This window comes from Desmodus rotundus, chromosome 1, assembly GCF_022682495.2.
Source record: "Desmodus rotundus isolate HL8 chromosome 1, HLdesRot8A.1, whole genome shotgun sequence".
Lineage (NCBI taxonomy): Eukaryota > Metazoa > Chordata > Mammalia > Chiroptera > Phyllostomidae > Desmodus > Desmodus rotundus.
The window spans coordinates 189,104,141-189,130,372 of NC_071387.1; positions in this window are offsets into that span (position 1 = coordinate 189,104,141).

Consider the following 26,232-nt stretch of genomic DNA (forward strand, 5'->3'; position numbering starts at 1 on the left):
AATCAGTTTGCTGTTTAAGCTACCAGTGTGGTGTACTTTGTTATGGCAGTGCTAGCCAACTAACACAGGAATTGGGGGAAAATCCCAGAAAGCTTGCAGGTTCAGGGGATGAGTAGGAGTCTACCAGATGGGGAAAGAGAAAAAAGAACATTCCGGGCAAAGAACACATGGGATGACCCAGAGGTATGAAAAGCATTTTCAGTAAAGGATGCCAAAAATAGTTGGGGGCGGGGAGGAAGAGGGAGAGTGCGCATGTAGCTATCGGAGGCAAACCTGGAAGGGTTGCTATAGAGTTCTATGAAGTTAGTTTGCGATGAGTGGTGTGCTGGCAGGTGTTTGACCACTGCCCCTCGGGAGGATAGCCCTGAATGATACCACAGCACCTGCCAATTTCTCTGGTATAAATGATCTCACCTGATCTCAAGCTGTCACCACGATTCACTGAACACAGCGTTGAGAAGAGATGCACAGAAACTCATCATTAGTTAGAATTCCTATCATAAGCATAGCGACAGCGGACATAACTAACCTCAAGTGCAGAGATAAAAGTGAAAAAGCACCAGAATAATTGGTAAACCATGAGTGTTGAGTATTTTCTATTTTGGGTTTCAATGTCATTTATGTAGCCGTACGTTTATGTAACAATTTTGACTAATGGCTGTCCTTAACAACTGGCTCACGGAATTCTGAAAATTTAATCAGTCCTCATGAGTCAGTATGAGCACACTGCTGTTTACACCTTCTATTTTGTAAATTATTGTGCCTGCCCTCGGGGAGGGTTAGGACTAAAAATATAAGGTAATACATAGCACATTTTATCATCTGCTTGCAGAGATGACACACGCATTCAGAAGGAACTTGCGAGGGCATTGCTAAGAAGGTGGAGGGTTATGGGAGGCGGAGGAAGCCTCTCCGGAGGACCAGTATGGAGGACGTGGGGTTAACTGGGGCCTTCAAGAAGAGGAGTGAGGATAACTTTTGGAGTACAGGAGGAAGATTAAGATCTCGGGGAGAGAGGAGATTGTAAAATGGGGAGGATGATGGGGGAGGGAGTTTCAAATTGGACACACTCCGCCAGTTCAGCTCCTTAGTAAAACTGGGAGATCGGCTGATTTGCACATTTGCTCTGATAAATGTCCTAAGTTAACTCATTATCTTGAAAGCCACAGTATTGCAGCCTTAAGAGATCAAGAGATTCTGGCTACTACAAACCATTGGATGAGAATGTTGGGGAGAGGAGAGGCAGAGTATCCATGGTGATGTAGGATGGGGTTCAGGTGATGTATAGGTGGGAAGGCATCAGTATATGTGGACCCCATGCTCACTTGGGTCACAGACACAACCAGGTGGGGACTCCATCTTCTTTCTCAAGGCTGTCATCCTACCTGCTTCCTTACTCTGGTCCCACCGGACTTCATCACTTCCTCCTCATTCTCTCTCAGTCCCATCATCCTTACTTCCTCATCCTTCCTTGCTCCAGCATCACCTTCTTCCCTACCAGGTTCTCCTGATCAGCAGACAACATGCTCTAGTAGCCTCATCTCTAAATCTCTCAATTAAGACACATTATCCTCCAGCTACCACCCTATTGTCTTCACAGCAAAACATCCAAGGCATTCTGTCTTCTGGGGGGCTCCATTGCCTATTGCCCCTTCTTCCTCAACCCTCCCTACTCTTTACTGTCGATGTCACCAGTGATTTTGCTGCTCCATTGCAGCTAGAGAGATATTTTAAAATGTAAATCAACCTACTTTACTGTCACCCTTAAACTCTGCAAGGGACTCTTTCACTTAGCATCAAATACCCACTCCTTTCAGGCGAGGTCCTGCAGGACTTGCCTGTGTCCCTCCCCTACGCTGCAAGCATACTGGCCTCCTGGAGCACAGAAACTGTGGAGCTGGATCCTGCCTCAGGGCCTTTGCATGTGTTTCCTTTATCTGTAATGTTTCCGCACCTTCAACTCCCTCCAAATCACTCTGCGAGTCGGCCTTGTCTGCTCACTCGACTCAGCTGAGGTGTCCTCTGATCAGCCCATCTAATTTGTACCGACTCCCCTGTCACACTGCGTCGCAACTGCTCCATTGATTTTCTTCATAGCATTTATCACTCTTGGAGGTAATCTTGTATAATCTTTTAATGTTTTTAAAAAGATTTTATTTATTTATTTAGAGAGAGGGGAGGCTGTAAAGAAAGAGAGGGAAATAAACATCCACCTGAGAGAGAAACATCGATCAGTTGCCTCTCACATGTGCCTGATTGAGACCAGGCCAAAAACCCAGGCATGTGCCCCCACCAGAAATCGAACCAGTGACCGTTTGCTTTGCAGAAACACCCAGGGCAGTCTTGTATAACCTTTTTTTCCCTGAGAGGCCACTCATGGGCTGAATCTGGCATGAAATCTGTTTTTGAAATGCAGTTGTATTGGAATAAGTACCCCGATTTATTCACAGATTGTCCATGGCTGCTATTGTGTAGCTGCAACAGAAGCATTAGGATGCATGGAACCTAAAATATTTACTATCTGTCCCTTTCAGCAAAAGGTTTGCAGAAATAAAGGTTTACTTCTTTACTGTAACTATGTGTTTATTGTCTGCCTTCCTTTGCCCTGAAGGGGTGAAAATGAAGGTGTGATGGTACTGTTAATTAAAATACTTGGGTATTAACATTGGCCAAACCTAATAATAATAACAGTGCTATGAGAATTACTAATAATAAGGGCTAAGGTGTTTTAACAAGAGCTAGTGTTGCTCTGGGTGCTGCTCTAAAGGCTTTCTTTGTATCTATTATTTAAGGCTGCATCAACTCAGCAAAGTAGGGTTCAGTCTACCCATTTTATACAGGAGGAAACTAAAACTCACAGCGTTCAAGAAATTTCCCATCTTCCCACTGTTGGTCAGTGCATACTACTCCATGAGGTTTCACAAACATCTTTCTCTCTTCTGTCCTACTTTCAACAGGTCATGAATTTGAGTTAGACAGAACTGGGTTCAAAGTTGGGCTTTACCATTCTACAACTTTGTCTAGTGCGAGGCTGGGAAATTACCACTTATTTCTCAGGGTTGTAAGGATTGAGTAAGATGGATAAAACACCTAACACAAGCTGGAAACATACTGGGTGTTCAAAAATGTTAGGATACTTCAATTTCTAGTCAAGATGAAGGCATAAATAGACATGGCTCACTTCCTCTCATAACCACATCAAAATTATAACTAAACTATAGAACAGCCATCACTCAGAACCATCCAATCGAGTTGAATGGAAGCCCAACAACTATAGAATTAAAGACTGCATTCATTCAGACTGGTAGAAGAGGCAGAAAAGCAGAATGAGCTGGTCCCACATCCACATGTAGTGGATAAAAATTTGGGAGGGATATATCGGGAGTGCGGAGTCCCAGCCCCACACCAGGCCCCCAGCCCAGGGTTCCAGTGCCAGGAAGATAAGTCCCCGTAATTTCTGGCTGCAAAAACCAGTAGGGATTGAGTCTGTGGAAGAAACTTCTAGAGTCCCAAGCAGTTCCTCTTAAAGAACCTGCACAAGGACTTACTCGGACTCATTCCCTCTGAGATCCAGCACCAGGGTAACAGCTTGGAAGGCACCAGTGGCATACAGGGAGGAACTGAAGTGTCTGGCATCAAAGCAAGTGCTGGGGGACAGCTTTCTCCAGACAGAACTATGGGGAAAGGCCATTCCTCCTTTTCTTAGTCCTTCCCCCACAGAGCCACAGAGCTGGCAGGCAGGACCACATCAGAGACTCCATCAACCTGTTTGCCCCACCCTGGAGATCCCCTGAAGCTCTGACCCACCAAACTTACAAGCCCACCCAAGCTGTTAACAGTGGCATTTCTGTATGAATGGCTGGTCTTGGCTCATGCTTAACAACTTCCTAAATTCTCTCACATAAGCAACAGCCAACCTCATTGAGCCCCCAGTCCCCTACTTCTTGCTAAGTGGCCCCAGGCCTGGCAAAAGCAGCAGCCAGCCTAGGTTCACAGCTTGGCTTTGCCTGGGGACCTCCAAGCCCAGCACAAGTAGTAGCCATCTGCAGATTGCTTTTTAGTCCATGCAGGGTGGCCCTGGGCAGAATACAAGTTGGGGCTGACCTTGGCTTGCACCATCCAGGAAATCACAGAGCCTGTCGGAGCACCACCACCTTGCCGCTACACAGCTGATCCTCCATGGACAGCAGAGGCTGGTGATCGGTGGTCACAGTCAATCCTTGCAGCTGAATGGCATGGGTAAATCCCTCCTATTAATTTACCAACAGCAACCAAGACTCAACTACAAGAGGAGGGTGTACTCAGTCCACACAGAGGGCAATCTCAAGTACACAGCTTGGTTGAAAGAGGAGGCTGTGCCACTAGACACTGCATGACACCTACTACATTAGTCCACATTCTACCTAATACATAGAAACAAAAACAAAGGGAGGCTGCCAAATTGAGGAGACAAAAGAACATGGCCCAAATGAAAGAACAGATCCAAACTCCAGAAAAAGAACGAAACAAAATGGAAATAAGCAATCTATCAGATGCAGAGTTCAAGACACTGGTTATAAGGAGGCTCAAGGAAATTAATGAGGACCTCAACAGCATAAAAAAGATCTAGTCAGAAATGAAGCATACACTAATTGAAGTAAAGAACAATTTACAAGGAAACAATAGTAGAGTGGAGGAAGCCTAGAATTAAATCAATGGTTTGGAACATAAGGAAGCAAAAACTGACCAATCAGGACAACAAGAAGGAAAAAGAATCCCAACAAAACAACGAGGACAGTGTAAGGAGCTTCAGGGAAATCTATTTGAAAAAATAATGAATGAAAACTTCCCTAATTTGGTGAAGGAAATAGACATGCAAGTCTAGGAAGCACAGAGAGTCCCAAACAAGATGGACACAAAGAGGCCCACTCCTAGACACATCAGAATTAAAATGCCAAAAGTTAAAGATAATGAGAGAATCTTAAAAACAGCAAGAGAAAAGCAGTTAGTTACCTACAGGGGAGTTCCCATAAGACTGTCAACTGATTTCTCAGAAGAAACTTTGCAGGCTAGAAGGGATTGGCAAGAAATATTCCAAGTCAGGAAAAGCAGGGACCTATAGCCAATATTGCTCTGCCCGGCAAAGCTATCATTTAGAATTGAAGGGCAGGTAAAGAGCTTTGCAGACAAGAGAAAACTAAAGGAGTTCATTATCACCAAACCCTTATTATGTGAAATGTTAAAGGGACTTATTTAAGAAAAACACGATCAAAACTATGAACAATAAAATTGCACTAAACATATAACTATCAACAATTGAATCTAAAAAACAAACTAAGCAAACAAGAAGAACCGAGACAGAATCATGAATACAGAGTGTTTTGATGGTTGCCAGATGGGAGGGACATTTGGGAGAATGGGCGAAGAGGTGAGGGGATTAAGAAGTACAAATTGGCAGTCACAGAGTGGCCATGGGGACGTAAAGTACAGTGTAGGAATTAGAGTAGCCAAAGAACTTATATGCATGATCCATGGACGTGAACAATGGTTGTGTGGATTGCCTATGGGAGTGGGGCTGCTGGGTGAAAGGGGGAAAAGGAGGAAAAATTGGGACAACCGTAATAGCATAATCAATAACATAAAATTTTAGAAAATGTTACTTCCCTTCTGTCTTTTTTAAGACAACAAATGGGACAAGTTTCATTTCAGTCCATACTTCATACCTGGAGGGGGGGAGGGAGGAGTAACAGAGTGTGCTGAGTCTGCTCCCCTGCCTAGTAGCAGTTGTGTTTTCACAGCTGGCTCAGTGCTCATCTGGCGCAGGTGAGAGCTCCCCCACCCCCAGCTTTCTCCTTTCTGCCCTGGCCACTTACCTTGATGGAAAACAATCCCACCACCTCTTCAGCTGCTTGCCCGTTTGAGACGTAGAGGTCTGTTTAGACTCTTTCTGCCTCCACCTTCTCATATTAAAATAAACCCCCTTGTTCTGATCACTACCCCAGAACAAAGACATTGAAACAGAACATACAAAGCAAGAAAGGAAATTACCTGTGCTCTTGGCACTGGCGTCAGAGTATAAGTGTAGGGAATGGTGCAAATGACTAAAGTAATAAGGAGTTTTGCAGGAGTCACGTTCACACAGAGGAATGACCGTGTCAGGACGCGGAGAGAATGTGGCCGTCTGCAAGGCAAAGAGGGAGACCTCCGGAGAAAACACCTTGATCTTTGCTCTTTAGTCTCCAGAATTGTGAGGAAAACATTTTCGTTGCTTAAGCCACTGTACCCCATCTGTGGTACTTTGTTATGGCAGCCCTAGCAAGTGGCCTAGGAAAACCCAAGGGGGAAAAAAAATAACTTTAAGCACATATAGTAGGTAAAGCCCTTTTATGGCACATCTTCTGGGAAAGAATTCACTGTCATCCTAACACACACAAGATTCCCACTGATGAGGGTCAGCCACACATGGACATGATAAAACAGAAAACCCAAATGATCGGGACTTAATAAGACAGAAGCTTATTTATTTTTTCTCTCATTAAAATAAGGACATGAGCTGGCTGGGACTGTTGCGGGGGCTCCCAGGCTCTCGGGCCCCCTACGGCCTTTGATTTCCACCAAGCTGATTGAAATGGGTTTAAGAGACAGTGGAAGAAGAAAATGATGGCATTGAGCCCAGACTTGCTGGGAGTTTTGTGATACATGGAAGAAGAGAAACAGAGAGGTACCAGGAGAGGCAAGTAAAGGCAAAGCAAAGGTTTTAAGGTGGAGAAACTATCCATGTTTGGATGCTGGTGGGAATGGCTCAGTTGAGAGGGAAAGGAGCTAGATGGAGGGAGGAGAGATGGCTGGAGAGGTGTCTTTGTGTTGGTGAGAGGGGAGGAAACTGAGTACCCAAACTCTATAGATTGCTCTATCTTTCTACTGCAAGTCTACTCTGTCACATTTCTGTACACTCTGGGACATCCTGGTGGATGGGAATCTTTTGGGGGCCTGTGTAGCCCATGTAAGGAGGAGTTCAGTGGTGTATAAGTGTGTTCTCCAGAGAGACAGACCAACAGGAGATTATCTATCTATCTATCTATCTATCTATCTATCTATCTATCTATCCATCCATCCATCCATTCAAAGAGAGAGAGAGACATTGGTTGATTTTAGCGGTTTGGTTCACATGATTATGGAAGCTTGGTAGTCCACAATCTTCAAGGTAGACTGGCAGGCTGGGAATCCAGGGAAGAGTTGCAGCCTGGCTCCCAAGACAGTGTGCTGGCAGAGTTCCTTCTGGCTCAGGGAAGGTCCGTCTTTGTTCTATGAAGGCCTTTAACTGATCGGATGTATCCTCCCCCCCACCCCCCATTATGGAGGGTAACCTACTTTACTAAATGTCCAGCAATTTAAATGTTAATCTGTTCCAAAAATCACCAAATACCTGGGCACCATGCTGCTGTCAAATTGACATGAACTTAACCAAGACAAGTGGGACATATATTTTTGTGTTTGGGAATGATTTCTGTTTGTCTTTAAGTGAATGCTAGCTGCCCAAGTGCTGGAATTGCTTCAGGGAATATTCCTGCCTTGTGCATTGCCGACTCTGCTGCGGTGGAAACCGGAGATGTGAAATGGGAGGTCTCATGAAGACATGACCGTGACCCAGCTCCAGCTCCAGAAGAAGAGAAAAACTGGGTTTAAAATAAATAAAACAAGTCTGCAGAAAGTTCTTCCAAATCTGACAGCTCATATATAAAAGAAATTTGAATGAAGTCTGCCCAAACTTGCCAACACTCTTAAAAATGGACATGACATTTGCCATGACATGACATTGCCGTTATTCCTTGCAAAGTGGAAAGAACACTCCTACACGATCGGTAATAAAAAACAAATTTCTATTCATCATGCTAGACCAAGACTAAGTTATCATTCTCATTCTCTCTATTAATGTTATTATAAACAAGCTTTATCATTTGAAGAAGTAATTAAGGAGTATGCAACCCCCCCAAAAATGTATGAAAACATTATTAGAGAAGAGTGTTCATTAATAATAAGCTTTTTAAAATTTGCAATGTGTGACAATTTCTTTGTACTACAAGATGCTTACTTTTGAGCTAATGTACTTGTGGTCCTATATTATTTTTAAAAAGAGAGTCCTCCAAATTGCATAAACTCTCAGTCCCCCTAAACAAGGATCCCTGGGATTGCTGAGGAGAAGCCATTGAGTAGAGAGAGAAACCAGGAGGAGTCATGGAAACGAGAGAAGGGACTATGCAAGGAGGCAGTGGCTGGCTGTATAGAATGTTCTGGGACTTTAGGAATATCACTGTTAAAAATCTCACATATGCTCATCAAGAGGCTTTCCAGGAGTTATGAACTGCTCCATCAGGGGGAAACCTGGGAGTTTGTAAGTGTGCCATCTGCATTGGAATCCTTAAGGGGTAGGGTTGCCAGATTTAGCAACTTAGGATATAGAGGGCCCAATAAATTTGAATTTCAGATAAACAATAAATAAGGATCTAGTATGAGTATATCCCATGCAATATTGGTATTTTATCTGGCAATGCTACCTGGGGAGCTTCTTAAAAATACATTTAAACAGATTACTCAGGTACAGTAACCTGCTCAGATTCATGTGTACAGAGATGGTCCCGGACTCTTAAGATGGTCTGGCGTCTGATTTTTTGACTTTATGATAGTGTGAAAGTGATACTCATCCAATGGGACTGTACTTCAAATTTAAATTTTTATCTTTTCCTGGGCTAGCAATTTCTAGCATAATACTCTCTCCTGATTCTGGCAGCAACAGAGAACCTCAGCTCCCAGTCAGCTCCAGCATTGTGTGGGCAAATGACTGATGCTCTCTCTCTGTAATTGTGAGAAAGAGAGAACCACACCATATGTACGGGGCGGGGCATAGCTAGGTTTACAGTTGTGACTACGCAAAACACAGTTTCTTCTTCTTCTTCTTATTTTTTTAATCCTCACCCAAGGATATGTTTATTGATTTGAGATAGATGATAGATAGATAGATAGATAGATAGATACACAGACAGGCATTGATCGGTTGCCTCCCATATGCGCCCAGACCAGGGATCAAATCTGCAACCTAGGTACATGCCCTGACCGGGAACTGAAACCACAACCTTTTGGTGTACAGGGTGATGCTCCAATCAAATGAGCCCCTTGGCCAGGGCCAGAGTTTTCTCCTGTATTATTATTTATTAATTATTGAATTATTTTCCACACGAACAACTGTAAACCTACTTTTGCCCCAGCCCTGTGTGTATGTCACATACGTATACAGTTGACCCTTGAACAGTATGGGTTTGAACTGTGCAGGTTCACTTAGATGCATTTTTTTCAGTAAACTACCTGCGCTGTTTTTGATCCTTAATTGGAAGTCCGCAGATGTGGAGGGCTGACTCCAGGCACCGACCTACGCTGTTTTACACAGGGTCTGAGTGTCTGAAGGATTTCCTTTTCTTCTCATGGCTGAGTGATGTTCCCGTATATATACTCCATTATACATATACATGTACATATGACATCTTTTTATTCATTCATCCACTGGTGGACACTTAGGTTATTTTCAGGCCTTGGCTGTTGTAAATAATGCTACAGCGAACACGGGAGTATAGGTATCTCTTCACCATAGTGTTTTCATTTCCCTCGGATAAATACCCAGAAGTGGAATTGCTGGATCATACGGGAGTTCTATTTTTAACGTTTTGAGGGACCTCCACACTGTTTTCCACAGTGGCCGTACCAATTCACAGTCCCACCCACAGTGCGCAAGCTCCCTTTTCCCCACGTCCTTGTCAGCACTTGCTGTCTCGTCTTTTTGATGATGGCCTTTCTAACAGGTGTGAGGTGATAGTTCATTGCAGTTTTGTTTGCATTTCCCCGATGATGAGTGATGTTGAGCATTTTCTTATTACTTGTTGGACATGTGTATGTCTTCTTTGGAAAAACGTTTATTTGTTTCCTCTGTCCATTTTTAATCAAATTTTTTTTGCTCCTACCCATTAAGGTTTTTTTTTAATATGGTAAAATGTATATATAGCCCAACGTTGCCATTTAAACCATTTTCAGTGTGTAATTCGGTGGCATTGTAACAACTCATACCGTTGTTACAACCATCAGCATTATCTATTTCCACAATGTGTTCATTCCCCCAAACAGGAGCTCTGTAACCATTCAGCAGTAACTCCCAGTCATCCTCCTCAGCCCTGGTTCCTTCTAGTGTACGTACTGTCTCTGTGACTGTGCCTAATTTAGATGCTTCATACAACTGGAATCAACAATTATGTGTCCTTTCTGTAACTGACTTATTTCAGTTGGGATAATATTTTTAAAGTTTTATCTATGTTTTAGTATGTATCAAAATTTCATCCCTATTTATGGCTGAATAATATTTCATTCTTTTGTTTATCCATTCATCAGTGGACACTTGGGTTGTTTCACCTTTTAAGTAGTGTAAATGATGCTGCAAAGGACATTGATGTACAAGTTACCTCTTCTTGAGCCCTGCTTTCAATTCTTTTGGGTATAAACTCAGAAGTGGAATTGCTGGGTCATACAGTCATTCTGTTTAGCTTTTTGAAGATCTGCCAAGCCCCCTGGGCACTGTTTACAGTGCACCTGTTATATACAAACAGCCACTGAACTCCAACATAACAGTGCCTAGGGCCAGCTTCTTGGGCCCTGTGCTCAGAAGGGCCCCATGCTTGTTGTAATTTGCACTGCCACCATCTTGAAATTCTGCACAATCTTAGCTTTGAACTTGCGTTTTGTGACAATGGAGCATGTGAGCAGAGGAAGAATGCATAGTACGTGTGTTTTCAGCCATTTCTTGCTGCCCCATTTGCATGTCGTGTTCATACATGCCCCGTGAGTGCAGACATCTGGAGGACCCAGGATGCATGGAAGTTCAGTGACTCCAAGTGAGTTTAAGGTACGTGTTATATGTCTGTGGCTGAGTAAAAGGGGAGAGGGGAGTGCTGGTAGCCCCAAGTGGACTCACTTCTGTTCAAATCAAAACTTGCTTTGAAGGCAGAAAGCAAGCAATGGTGTTTTAAGAGACATAAACCACCAAGGAACCCTGCCCTATCTTTTCTTATTCATGTTACTTCCCTGTGTTCACCAACTGCTTATGCTGAAAGTGATGATGTGGAAGGAACGGGAAACTGAGTGTGGTGCACAGTCACTTTTCATCTCAATCCTTCCTGACTCATCATTAATTCAAAGGTAACATTGTGGTAAAGTGTGTGTGCAGCAGAAGTGAAATGTAAAATGGTTCAGTGAGTCTTGTGCCTCACCCCACTGCTCTTGTAAGACTGAAATACATACAATGCATGTACAAACAACAAAATCTAAATTGTGTAATTCCAGGGATTCTGCATGAGTCAAACATGGTCAAAATAAATATTTTCATTTAAAATTGGCATTGCACCACATAAAGATGGACAGTAAAATCCCTGCTAATAATTTAAATCTTTATTTTCCTTTATTTCGAATGACATTAAATAGTAACAAACAAACACCATGACAAGCCAAGAGACAAAACACAGAAGAAAGGACAAGAACATTTTATTTTAGTGCTGTAAGTGGCACTTCTCTCTCTCTCTGTCTTTCTTTCTCTGTCTCTGTCTCTTTTTCTTTTTGAACAAAGGGTCATGCATTTTCGTTTTGCACTGGGCCCCATAAATTATGTAGCCAATCCTGACAACCCCCTCTTCTCAGATACTACAACAGTAGTTTTATGTGCAGTTAGGGAAGTGGGGGAGGGATGAGGTAGATCTCAAGTGCCCTAGTGTTATTTTAGGAAGGGTGGAGCTGACCATGATTTGGTGAAGGAATGCACTTCAGAAAATAAGTATGCAGATGAAAGAGCTGGGAGACTCAGGCTTTCATGGTATAGTTTCCCAGCATGCTCATACCCGTATGAATGACAGATATGCCATTTTACAGGAAGAGAGAGAGAGACAGACAAACAGTCACATGGACAAGGCCAGGCTTCCTTTTTCAGTAAATAAAACATGTCACACAAATAAAATTAAAGAATTATAAGTGAAAATAATGATAGGCTCTATATTGTTGACATTGTTATAAAAAAAATTTATATATTTTTCATCCCAAAGTCAATCTGATGATCTGATGGATATTTAAGAAGACTTCATTTTGATTGACTGATCAATAATGTAAAAATAAACTCAGTTATCATGCCTTATCCTTTTTAATCTTTTTAACATAAATATTTTATGGAAATTAAAATAAACCAATAAATATTAGACATTTCTGAATCAGAAGTCATAGTTCTGCTGTCCTTTAGCATATTTTTAAAAGTTTGTTTTTGTTAAAATGTACTCTAAAAAACTCAAATATTTTGGATTAGTGATATGAAGGGTTTTTTCGTTTGGAAATTCTGAATACACATTTCTAGAAAACCTGTTTCTCAGGAGAGAGAGAACTGAAAGAAACAGTGATATTTCCCCAGTTTCTCTGATGATCTGCTGCTTTTAGTCTCCCACCAATTCAGATAGCCAAGGGACATTTAAAATAGTAATCAAATATGTCTAGGCTGTGCCACCTAGGTCAGGGTAAATCAATGACACCTACCAAGGTGAAAGACTGGCAAAGGCATGCGACCTCACATTTTAAAGGAAACTGCAGTCAAATTCCCTGAGCACCGGCAACATCTGGTCTATACTTAGCTTTTCATGATTTCTCTTATCTCGTATAACAATTTAGTAAGATGTAGGTACTCCTTTTTCATGTACTCTTAATGAGCAAACTAATTTACTATTATTTATTTCTATGCCCTGCAGTGCAAGAAGAAATCTTACCTGGCATTAAATACATGCATTGAGCACTTTATTCAATGCCATGTGCTGGGATTATCTAATTTAATCCTCCCAATAACCCAGTGAGGTGAGTCCTATTATTATGCAGTTACCCAGTTTCCAGATGAGGAAACCAAGGATTAGAGATTAAACAATTTGTCCAAACTCACAAAACTTATAAGTGGTAAAGATAAAATTCAAACGGTGGTATTTTGATTCCATAGCCTACTAAACTACGCCACGCTTGCTCCTCAAAGACTCTACTGAAGTACCGTAATCTGTTCAGTTAATATGTAGAGATTAAGATTAGAAAAAGAGACTTCTGCATGAATCTCTCCTCCTTCTCCTCACAGGATGACGACATGCTTGGGTACCTGCTACATTTGATTTTTAAGAGGCAGGTTACCAGAAGGGAGATATAGTAAGATAAAGCAAGTCCAATGTCGTTTGTCTCTGCTCAGGATGTTTGTACTCAAGCTAAAACTGCTGGCAAGAACTAGAATGCAATATAATTTCCCTTTGCTGTCCTACATATAAAGAAAGGGCCTAATAATACCTAATGTTTTAGGTAGAAAATACAAATTAATATTTATATTAACCTCTGTGCAATTTTAGAATCTTTAATAATCAGATGATCTAGGAGTTCTTAGTAAAGATATATTGTTCACTATGAATTGGTTAAGATTCCCTAAGTGCAAAATTGCCACACTAAACTTTTTAAAAGGCTACTAGAATTACACCCGGCTGGTCTAGGTCAGTGGATTGAGCACGGGCCTGTGAACCAGAGAGTCGCTGGTGCGATTCCCAGTCAGGGCACATGCCTGGGTTGCGGGCCAGGGCCTCAGTAGGAGGCACATGAGAGGCAACCACACATTGATGTTCCTCTCCCTCTCTTTCTCCTTCCCTACCCTTCTCTCTAAAAATAAATACATAAAATCTTTTAAAAAATGTTTAAAAATAAAAAAAAAAATGAATGAAAAGGATACTAAAATTATAATGAAAATATTCTGCCAAACTTGACTAAGTACTTTGAAAACTCTGTGGCTAATGGCTAAGATGAAGAAACATATTCTGATGGTAATGCATCTATATGTACTATAGAGTCTGATGCACTAGAGTTTGTCCTAACAAATTTTTCAAGTCAGTAATTTTGATAAAAACACGGGATACATGTTTGTCAGATTTTAATGATCAAGCATGCATTATATATTATGATTGGATCAAGATTATTAGATATTGGGAAAGTCTTGAAGACTTGGTCACTGTAGAAGAGATGAAATGTGATGGGAACACATGAGAAATTTTCTGTTCAGATTCTAAAAATAGACTCAAAGGGAATATGTGTAGCTCAGATCAGAAGATGTCAATCCGATGTCTGGAGGAAGGAAGGTGCCTGGTCAGAACATCTAGGAGTGGCCAGGCAGAAAGCATGGTGAGTGGTGAGCATGAATAAGGCTTGCCCTTAGACAAACCGAGGCTCACATGGGTCAAAAGGGGAGGACAGTGAGTTATGGAATGAACCCCATGAATACTGCCAAATATAGTATTTTTAAAGCTCCCAGTCATTAAAAGGACCTCATAATCTGGCTTCCTCTTGTAGCCAAATGCTGGCCCAGCTGCCTGCTGTGACGAAAGCCAATACTCGAAAGGCAGGTACAGAGGTAAAGGAACATGCTTGAATTGCAGATGCTGGCCATCTGGAAGATGAGGGGGACTCATGTCACAAAGCCCATCTCCAAATCTCAGTGCTGGCAGAAGTTTTCAAAAGAAGGGAGGGGGGAAGAGAACAAAGAGATCATGGGAGGGGGGCTGCAAAGTTCTCTATGTGCAGATGAGTATAGTCCATTCCAATAAGGCATGTGATGGTCCTGTGTGCGTCATCCCGGTTCAGTCATCCCAGTTGAGTCATCCCAGCTTCAGGTCATCTCAGCTTCACACCATCCTGACTCCACGGCTGAAGGGCAGCAAATCTCCCGGAGCTGGGGTGCCTGAAAGTTGGGGCTCGTATATTTTGAAGTTAGTTCCTAGGATTCTTATATAGTATAAACATGCCGTTCATCTACAAGCTACATATTAGTCACAGTCAGCACTTACAGACACAATGTCAAAAGAATGGTGGGGTGGGTTACAACTTCCCACTGTTACACTCTTCTCTGTATCCCTTCTCGTTCTCTTTTACTGACACCATGTCCTCCAGCCGCCCTTTCAGATCATGTTTCTTTGAGCACCCCCTGCACCATAATCACCTGGGGTGCTGGTTAATAACAAAGCTGGGGCCTAAGAATCTCAACTCTTAGCCAGCTTCCTAGTTGATTTCTTTCCTACTTAAGGTTTAATATCCAGTGCCTTAAATATTAAACTTTCTGAAATTCTACCCTTATAACAAACATCTCCCTTCTTATTTTTATGCCGTGGCTAGCTCATTACCTAGTATGTAGTGGATAAAATATTTGTGAAATGAAAGAATAACATCATCTAAATCATAGATGTGTTGATGGAGACTCCTTAAGTCAGATCTCTAGGCCATATCTCTCCTGAGCCCTAGATCTAACTTTCATCTTCCAATTGTACAGGTACCCCAAACTTAACATTTTGCAGAATTGAGCTCATTATCTGTTCTCTAGAATTCCCTCTCCTTTATTCCTTCTTCAAGTTTTTCTTTAGTTAGCATGATCACCATCTACTCTGTGTTTCAGGGAAAACAGTTTGAAATCTTCCTTTACGCAACCCCGTTCCCATTGGAGTATCCAGTAACCCCACATTTTATTATCACAATATCACCTGAGTCTGTTCCTTATCCTTTTCCCCACTGTGATTACCTTAGCTCAAATGGTATCTTTTCTTGACTCAAAAACTGCAAGAGCCTCATGATTAACCTTTGAGCTACAAATCTCTTCTCAGTCCAGCCATTTTCATCACTGCCACAGGGATTAACGTCCTAAAAGCACTTCTGACCCCATCAGTGAAAAAGGAGAGGGTCCTTTTTCACTTCCGGACTCTCTAGGATGGTGAGCAAAAACCCTTCACAGTCTGTTTTCAGGCTATTCTCGTTTGCTCTCCCCTCCTCCTCCAATCACGCACGTGTTGACCTTATGGCCCAGTCACACTGAGCCCCTCATGGTTCTGGGCTAAGCTGGCCCTTTGACACCCACATGACTTTAACATGCCGAGTCCTTTGCCTTAATGGCCCACTTCTTCTTTGCCTGGCACGTGAAGACCTGTTCAGGCAACGTCTCCCTTGAATAAATTTTTAAGTGAGGACGTGCATACTTACCCAGAGCCTTCTGGGTCCCCTAGCATCTGATCTGTTCATGCCTCTGTTGTATTACGGTATTGCATGGATTAGAAATTAGCTATGTATCTGCTCCCCCCTCCCCCCGCAGCAGATCATGACCTCCTTAGAAAAGAGACCATGTCTTTTTCATCTTTATATTTCCAGTGCCTGGCATAGAGCCTGCTACACACTATCTGCTAAATAAATATTTACAGAATTAATCAATATTAGAGCAGATTTCAAGGAAATGCCCAGAACCGTTCTATTCTGGAGGGTGTCACAGAGACTGCCTGGCACCAGTGTCAGGGAGTGCTGCCTTTGGACACTCTCCCCGAGACTCCGGAACCATAACTTTTTTCCGTTTCTCTTTCCATACTTGGGACAGCTGAAAATTATTGGATCATATTTTGAAAATCTTATTTGAAGACGTATCCTTCCCCAGAACTTTTTATATCCGATGAGAGAACTTTTTATATCTGATTAAGTCTTGTCCTGAGAGAGAGTTTAGCATAGCAACAGTAGGCCAAGCTATGAATAATTACATGGGATGATGAAAGTGCTTATTCAGTATAGTCAACAATTAAACACGACTATCAGTATGAATTAAGACTCCCATTTTCCATGGGGGATGCAATTGCCTGAACTTTCTCCCTATTTTACAAGACTCTTCCTGTGCCCAGTGGGAGACCGTGGCCCCTGAGAAAGGAACCAAAGAAAGAGAAGCTTCTGCTTAGAATTGCAGAGTGCCACCACCATTCCAATGGCAACTTAAAAACTTGGTCGCGGAAAAGAGGAAGTAGTGAGTTCAAAGCATAGAATGTCTCTCTTATCTATTTTTTCAGGCCATGGATAAAAAATAATAAATACCAGCCAAAAAAAAAAATTACCAGCAACACAGGTAGAACATCATGCCATCACTTTCTGTTAGAATGTGCTGGGACATGGTAGACCTAAGCCACTGCCTATGCTGGAACAAAGAAGGTGTGTGTCACTGGCTAAATACCTGACCATAAGATTCCCCATTATCAGAAGCAACTGAGACACAGCCGTCAGCATCCTGCTGGAAACCTGTTGAATCCTCACTGCCCCTCCCCTCTTCCTCCAGCTTTTCCCAGAAACAAGGCCAATAAATCTCCTGGACTTTGTGTCCCCAAATCAGCCATCCCCAATCAGAGGATGTTGTCTTGCAAACAGCTATATCCAGGACACCTGGGGCAAGTCAGCAGGGTGACCCACAGTTCCTGGGGTTCTGCTACACACCCTTAAAAACCCTCCTACCCTTTCCCTTGCAGCTGCAGTCTGCTTGGACTCAGCCTGCCTGATTGTAGTGTCCCGCCTCGAATAAAAGCCCTTAATTGGACCTTTTTGGCTCCCAGTCCTTTCTTAGCCACCTTGGCTACCGAACACTTTCAGAATGGGGTTGGATGCTAAGGAGAGGAACAGAAGATTCTGGAGTGCTTTTGCTCAGCCTGTAAGAATGCTCATCAAGTCTCCCTAGTTTGGGGAGAAGGGGTCCAAGTGGATAGGTCCAAGGAAAAGATATGGGAAAAGTTGTAGGAGCAAAAGGCCCTACCTTATCATTCCAGAATTTAGCAGTAAGCAAAGGTTCTCTCAGGTTTTCCTATTTTCCAGGGCTCATTGCTGAGCTGTAGGGTCAAGCTGAGTCCTATAGGAGCTACATCCCCAACTGGGTGGAGTCAACCTTGGCCAGATAATTTTATATAAACTCAGACAGGAGGAAGAGCCCAGGTGTTGGGCGTCCGATGATTTTATATTCTCATATTTACATTCTTCCACATCATGTAATTGTTTCATAATGAATCATGCCTTTAAAAAGTAAAACAACAATGTCACACACAGATAAAAAGAAAGAAGCTCATAAAAAACCCAATCTCAAGAAAGCCTTCTTTTGTTCTGATGAGAGAGAGAGAGGGAGAGAGAGAGAGATCAGTTCGTTGTTCCACTTGTTTATGCATTCACTGGTTCATTCTTTTATGTGCCCTGACTGGGGATGGAACCCACAACCTTGACATACTGGGGTGATGCTCCAACCAACAGAGTTACCTCGCCAGGGCTGAGAAAGCTCTTTTTGGGTTTTCCCTAGGACCCCTTTTATTAGCAAGGATCCCTCCTTACCAATAAAAAACCAGCTCTCCCACGGACTCATCCAAGTGACTCATCACCTTGTGAGCTCTCTTCGGGGTCAAAGAGTGAAGAGGAAGCTCGCTCTCGCTTATCTAACCCTATAGTGTCAGGGACCCGAGGAGTTGGGAAGCTCTTTAGTGAGGGAAAGGGTAGGAAAGGGTCGAAACAAGTACTTATGCAAAATGTTCTCAAGGACAAGCACATCAGAGGAGGGGAGACAGGTCTTTCAAATTGTCCTAGAGGTGTTTCAGCTTCCTCCCTAACCCCAGAGAGAGTTGAAATGACAAATTCTCCTAGCTGCTTTACTTCCAAAATCAGAATCCCTCATCAAAATTCAGTCCCCATCTCTTCTGTTCTCTTGGACCCTCAGATAATTTTGGTTGCATGTGTCCCCACGTCACTCTTCCGCTTGGGGGGTGGCAACATTTCAGGCATCAAATGCATTGCCCAGAACTGTGTTTGACTCCAGCTACATTTTTCATTTACATATGAGAAAAGGCTACTGTGACTATTTGGAAGTAAATCCTATTAACAGATATAACTACAACATTCTAGCTGTTAGGATTTATATTCTTTACATTTTTCTTCCCCCCATAAAGTTGCAAATTAGATGCATATGATTCATATATCCAGAAAAAATATAATGTGAGATGAATTAAGAAATTCTGAAGAGGATTTTAAAAATATTTATATCCTCTTCCCTCCTTTTACAACGAAATGACAACTGAGTTAATTTCTCCTTCAAAAGTTATTCCTTTCAGTGAGGCCAACTGGCTAGGAAGGAAATTTAGAAGGAAAAAGAAAAGGAAATAACTCATTCAGCTTGTGGTCAGCTAGAGGAATTTGCCGTCACAGAAGGCCAAATGGCCAAATGCAGCGGCGGGATCACTTGCAGGCGTTTTCAGGGTGCGACGGCTGGAGGGAGGCAGGCAGGGGCCGCACTCACCGCCAGCTGGTAAGGGGGGCTGAGATGTCCAGTTTTAGGGTGAAGCAGAGTTTCAGTTGGAACTGGTAAACAGGAACATTCCCTGACCTCGATCTGAATACTCAGAACAACATCCTACTGATAAATTGCTCACTCAGACTGAAGCTGCTTTCTGTTTTAGTGTCGTATTTGACCTTTGGTCTGTCCCCTGGACTCACACTAATGGGCCGTGTGGTGGTCACTGTCATTCACAGATGCACTTGGGCATTGGTTGGGTGTCAGGCATTGTGCCAGGCACTGGCAATGCAACAGCCGGTCGAAAGGGAAGAGCTCAGAGTCTACCAAGGAAAACAGATGCGTACAATAAATACAAAATTATAGAACAGCCCATTAACACGATTACAGTTAAGGATAAAGTGACACAGGAACCTAGAGGTGATGGACTTTGCTGAGTTGGGGATTGGGAAATATGTTCTCCCAAACTTCCCTCAAGTAAGAATCATCCTTGAACTCTTGCTGGAAAAAACAGGTTGCTGGACTTCTACTCAGAGCCAGCGAATGAGAAAGTCCAGGGGAGAGGAGGTCAGGGGCTGCATGCCTTCCAAATACCGGGGGGATTGTTCCCGGAGGGCCATTTGGGAAACCGGGGTGGGCAAGAGCTTGTCAGGAGAAATGGGAAACAAGGTTCACTCAGGATAAAGAAGCGCTTGTCAACCTTCTGTGTGCATATGTGACTTGCCCAGGGACATTTAAAATGCAGACTTTGACTCGGTAGGTCTGGGTTGGGCCTGTGATCTCATTTCTAACAAGCTCCTTCTTATGCCAAGGATGCTTGCTGGTCAGCAGATCACACAAGACTTCTCACTGTCTCTATAACAAAGTACAAACACAACCTGCAGAGCATATCCTTCATGATCCAACCTCTCACCTCTCCTGTCTAATTTTTTGCCCATTCCATCCTGTATTCTGTTCTGACAAACTCAACTGTGTTTTGTCTACAGATATTTGCAAACGTCTTCTCTTCTACCCATCCCCTTTCTCTTGGTTCAACAAACATCTGGTTCCAGGTTTCTGTTCTGGGGCATTTTATAGGTTCCCCCTAAACCCGAGTTTCCTTCTGGAAACATGGCCTGATGCCTTGTATTGAGCAAGAACAGAGCAGACCTTTTGGACAACTTTGACAATCCAACATGGAGTCACTGTCAGCCATGACAGTTACATCAAGTGCTGTGTCAACACTAAGGTAATGGGGTGTAACAGGAATGTCCCTAGGAGGGGCCTGGAACTCCCCAAACCACCAGTCTGGGCACTTGGATGAGGACCCCCTCTGGACGCGGATGTGAGTGGGGCCACCGCCCCTTTGGGCTTTGAGAAGTCAGACCTCTGACCACCTGCAGTAAAGCTGGGCGGCCCGCGAGCCATACTCGGAGACCCGCCAGACTTCCACTCTCAGACCTGTGCTGCCGCTGCTGAGGCCTGGCTTGAGGCCCAGGCCGCCTCTCCACCTGCCCACACCACTGACCGACTGGGACTTCGTGCGGGCCAGGACACACAGCCTAGCTGTAGGGAACCGTTTCAGAAACGGAGGCTCCTGGACTGAACTGAATCACACTGAATGCATTCGTGCAGGCTAACAGACTTGAAAGTTGTCCAGGGTATTTTGGGGACCCGAGTGACAGTTTAGTAGTGTGAGCGGTGCTCGCAGTCATGGGAAAAGTAACAGTCCATCAGGATGAGGGCTCTTGCAGGGAGGGACCTCGGGGTCACCAGTTTTTGAGTGAGAACATTTAGATGCCAGCCACGGACCCTGTCCCCTGAACAATGCCCAGACAAACAACACATATAAACATTGTGCAAAGGATTTCAGGGAGTTCAGCAACCTGAAGCCTAAGTACCCCGCGTTAAAAATCCGACATTAAAGACGATCCTGCAGGGAAAGGAACTGTTGGCAGAAGGCTGGATTAAATAAGGCCTGAGGGCTGTTAAAAAATAGTTATTGGAACACGACCACGCCCTTCATTGATGTGCCCTCGGTGCTGCTCTGCAGCTACAAAGACACTGTGGAATAGTTGCAACAGAGACTTAATAGCCTGGAAAACCCAAAGTGGTTCTAACTGGCTTTTTTTTTTAATTTTTGATTTAATCTTTACTGTATTTTTTCCATTACCATTTGGTCCCCTTATACCCTCCTCCCCTCAGCAATTAGCTGGATTTTTTTTTGTTGTTTTTGCATTTTTTAAAAGTATATTTTATTTTTTATTTTTTTGCCAAAAGTATATTTTATTGATTATGCTGTTATAGTTGTCCCATTTTTTCTCCCCTTTATTCCCCTCCACCCTGCACCCTTGTGCCTCGAGCATTCCCCCATCTTAGTTCATGTCCATGGGTCGTACATACAAGTTCTTTGGCTCCTCTATTTCCTATACTATTCTTAACCTCCCCCTGTCTATTTTGTACCTACTGGCTATGCTTTCTATTCCCTGTACCTTTTCCCTTATTCTTCCCCCACCCCCTCCCCGCTGATAACCCTCCATGTGATCTCCATTTCTGTGATTTGGAGAATATGCTTGCTGAGCCCTGGATTAACGAGTAGGAGCCCGACCGAGGAGGAGGCTCTGAGAATGCGCAGGCCGGTGGGTTTTCTGACATGTGTTCTGCTGTTGGCATCCTTTAAAAAAATAAAATAAAAGAGGATTATACATATTAAATTGCTTTTCCTTTTCCAGGTTAAATAAATAAGTAAAAGGCCCTGGCTGGGTTCGTCGGTTGATTAGAGCATTGTCCCGATACACCAAGGTTGTGGGTTTGATCCCGGTCAGGGCACATACAGGAAGCAACAAAAGAATGCAGAAATAAAGGGAACAAAAAATTGATCTCTCTTTCTCTCTCTCGAATCAATAAAAATAAAAATTAAGAAAAAAAATTAAAAAGCAAACATATGAGGGGGCCCCAAACCCCCCAGGCTTTATTTATTTAAAAAATGTGTATTCTTACATGTTTAAACTTCTGTCACCTTCAAAGTACTCTCCATTTCATGCAACACATCTATTGAGATGATTTTCCACTGCTCGAAATGAGTTTTGAACTTGTCAATTTTGATGCCCTTTAAGTGCTTCTGCTGTTTTTTTGTTTCATCTTTTGCACGTTGGCAAAACGTTTCCCTTTGAGGACTTCTTTCATCTCAGAAAACAAAAAAGTTTCTTGGGGTGAGATTGGGTGAATAGGGAAGGTGGGACACAGTGGTCATGCTGTTTTTGGTCAAAAAATGCTGAACATTCAACACAGTGTGGGCAGGTGTGCTTGTAAATCACCCATCATGAATGAGCAAATGTGTTGAAAAAGTCTTCCAAAAAATATTCACTGAAGCAGAACACAGCCTCTCACAACAACGCCAGCTAGTACACTGATACAGATGGGTTCCTACCTCACTTGCCTAGTGGGGGAAGCCTGTTATAAGGAGCCCACCCTCCAGAGGACACTTCTGCGGAGTTTTTTGGGGGGCCCCCCTTGTATCAACAAAACTCAGAAAAACCTAGTGCCGAACTATGGCATGTTCATTAAACAATTTAAAAACCAGAAACTTAAAATTATATGAGTATTTTCAAGGACCTTCTTCAAGCTGGATGGGACAGATAAATATCTAGAATGCAGCCTTTTTCCACTGTTTTCCAAAAAGAGGTTGGTGCAGTGCAGGAAAACCCAGCGGGGGACCCTCCTCCGGGACTTTACCTAAATTATTTAGCCACTCAGTGCCTGTTTCCTCTTCTGTAGCCTAGAGTAACAGATGCTTATTTTTCCCAGAGTTGTTGTGAAGATCAATTGATATAACGCAGCAGGTAGTTAGTTCTCACGAAATGCTAGTTACTAACAATGCTGATGTCGAAAGGAGTCACGAGGGAGCGCAGGTGTTGAATACATTTTACTCCTAGTGTGGTTTTACTTGGCCCACACCTCCTTAAAAAGTACATTGTTTACAACGTAATTCAGGGATGTTGAGGAAATCCAGCCCATAGCACAGTGGCTGGTTCATACTGAGTTCTGAATAAAAGCTTGTTTAATGATTGGATCAAACAATGATGAGTGGTGAGAGCTACTGATAAACTTCTGAAGATAAAAAATGTATGAGAATTCCATTTTGTACATTTAAAAATACAATGCATGAATTCGGGGGGTGATCAGGACACAAGCAATTCTGAACTACATTATACTGGGGAGAGGAACAAATTATGCAACGAGGAATTAACTTCCAAGCCTTCATAAAAAGAGAAAAAGAGCTCCTTGAAGAGGTGAGGCAGGTACTCAGGGCTGACAGGGAAACTCACCATTTCATTTGCCTGACATCCTGCCCTATCTCAGCCTCCCCCCGGGGCTATAATTCATTCTGTTCCCATCAGAAATATTTAAAGAACCCTTTGTAACAGTGCTGCAGTTGTGGATGGGGATACAATTTATCTCTTAAATCCTTCATAGGGACCTTTTGTTTTCCGCCTGCTCCTAATCTCTCAGCATGGATGTTGAAACAATTTATGGGATGTGCTTGCCTTTCCTCTGCTTTTGTTTCTCTTAGATCCTTTATCCAAGGTTCCCCAGCATTTAAGCATATTAACACTTCTTAGAGGGTATTTCTTGTTTAAAATTTTTTATTTTGTATTAATTTCTTTTTCTTTTTCCTTTTAGTAGGAACAGATACCATGAGACCTACCTCCTTATCAGATGTTCAAGTGTACCGTGCAGCATTGCTAACTACAGCCTGTGTGTACCACAACTCTCTAGAATCTCTTCGCCCTATGTAACTGAGACTTTGTGTCTGTTGAAGACCCCCCCATTTCTCCCTCCCCCTTCCCTGTAGAGCATTTTCTTTAATGACACTAAAATGTTGAGAAAATAAATGGGATTATTTTAGGAGAGGGGGTAGAGGAAATAAAGCATAACAGAACTGATCTATTCTCTGAAAGGGTCACTCTCTGCTTCTCATGGATACATTGTATGACATTGGAGGACATGGGAAGCCTGGAACTTAACAGTTACAAGAAAATATAGAATCTGCTAGAATCGTGATGGCAAGAAAGGCCCTGAATTGCCAAACGCAGACTAAGACTGGGGCAATTCAAGAAAGAAACGAGTCCTGCAGGAATTCAATGGACTGAGCTTCAGGCCAAGAGTCCAGTGTCTCTGGGACGCCTGCTGCCTGCCAGAGTGGTTTTCTTGGAAAACCTGAATCATTCTTCTCGACGCACAGAGAAGGTGTGGAACAGCCTGGCTTATTTCTTACTCAGAGGGAAGACTAATCTTCTCTACTGCCTTTCTCTAACACACTGCGTGGTTCTGGGCTACCTGTCACCTCTGCTTTACCGCTAGAAACAAGGAAGAAAACAGAACAGAAAACCAAACTTTTGTCTTTCTGTAAACACGTGCAATTTTTTTCACTTTCAAAAAGATTTATGAGGCTTAATTAGGACATCTCTATAGAGTATAGAGTGCTTCAATATTTCAAGGACAATCCATGAATGGACTTAATTTGGCCTAAAATGGAATTATTTAAAATAAGGTCACGGTAGTGTCGGATTATTACCTTTGGTTTCTCTTCGGAGAGCTGGGTTTTGGAAAGTGTGAGTTAACCACCAACCTCAGTGTAGGGTTCATGCTGGAGAATATTTAACTTTTTCTCAAGATTTACTTTAAAGTAAACTCTAGGAAACGAGAGCAGTAAAAAGTCGAACCTCATGTACAAATGTAATGGATAAAAGTGCATTCTTTCCATAAAAGTTTGTTTTTAGGAAATTACTGTCACCATTGGAAAACCTATGAAGCTTATATGATTTGAGTTAGGTGAAAGAATTTTTTTAAAAAGCAGCGATCAATTCCATGTTCTGTCTGGAAGAAAAACATTTGAGGACTTGCACGGAACCCATGCTTCGGTCTCTTGGATCTGACAGAAGAATCAATGGTGAGCATAAGAAAGAAAGAAAGGGGGTAGGGGAAGGTGGGAAATAATGCCATATGATTAATGGTATTTTATTTTTATTTTACAAAAAAGTGTACTAATAAATTTCAAACAAAGACCTGGTGTTATTAATTTATTCTCTCATTTATTTCTTCATTTATAAAAAGCAGGCACAGAGGTACGTGGCCTTCGCCCGCCCCCTCTTCCTTTTCCCTCTCTCCCTCAACCGCAGCCTCTGTGCATCCTAGTGGCCTCCACTTCAAATGAGGCCCCAGGGAGTGATGTAACGGCCACTTGAACCATGATGAGTCCAACAGTCGGTGGGCGGGAAGTGCAAGCCTCCTGGAATGTACTTTGCCCGTCAGCTTCTGCACAGACTGGTGTTCTTCAGAGCTTTATGACTAATCTGGGGTGTGGTGCTGAAACCACAGGGGGACTGGCAGCAATCGCCATTGACACCTTGACGCTTTGACGGCATGCACGTGTGCGATTGCCCAGGACGGCAAGATGCGATGATGAAATTACGGTAGCTGCGTTGAAATGAGAAATAGATGTTCTTCCTTGGAAAGCGTGTGATGCTGTTCCCTTGGTGAGCCATTCATGTTTCTTATGCTAGAATATTATGGTACCTATTCTGATAGTTGAATGTACACGGGAGGCACCTGTTGGGCAGTGGCCTCTTGGCTGTGCGGAGTGATTTTATTCTCAGCTGTGGCATTTCACAGAAGTCCCCTCCCTTGCCTTTTGTCTGACCGCAGTCTTTGTTGCCCTGGCTGCCCAGGGAAGGCTCTTTCTGTTTTGCTAAGTAGATGAACACCAATTTGTTCCGACTTATGATTGAGTTTTTCCTGGAGAGTGGGTAACTTTTGTGTGGCATATGACTGTTTTTTCTATCATTATTCTTTTAGGGACATTGCTGATGTGCTTGCTCATTTCCTGCAGCTGGGCATGACTTGTTAATTATTTCAACAAGCCAGTCTCTTTCTTTCCCATTAGTCAAGAAGAACAGGAGAGAGGGAATTGGGCAGACTTCTCTCCCAACTGAATTCCATTTCTATTCGTGTAGAATGCCATTTATCTTTCACTTTTCCCCCTTCCTACATTTCCCCCTTACTCTTCTGTGCTGAGTCTCAGG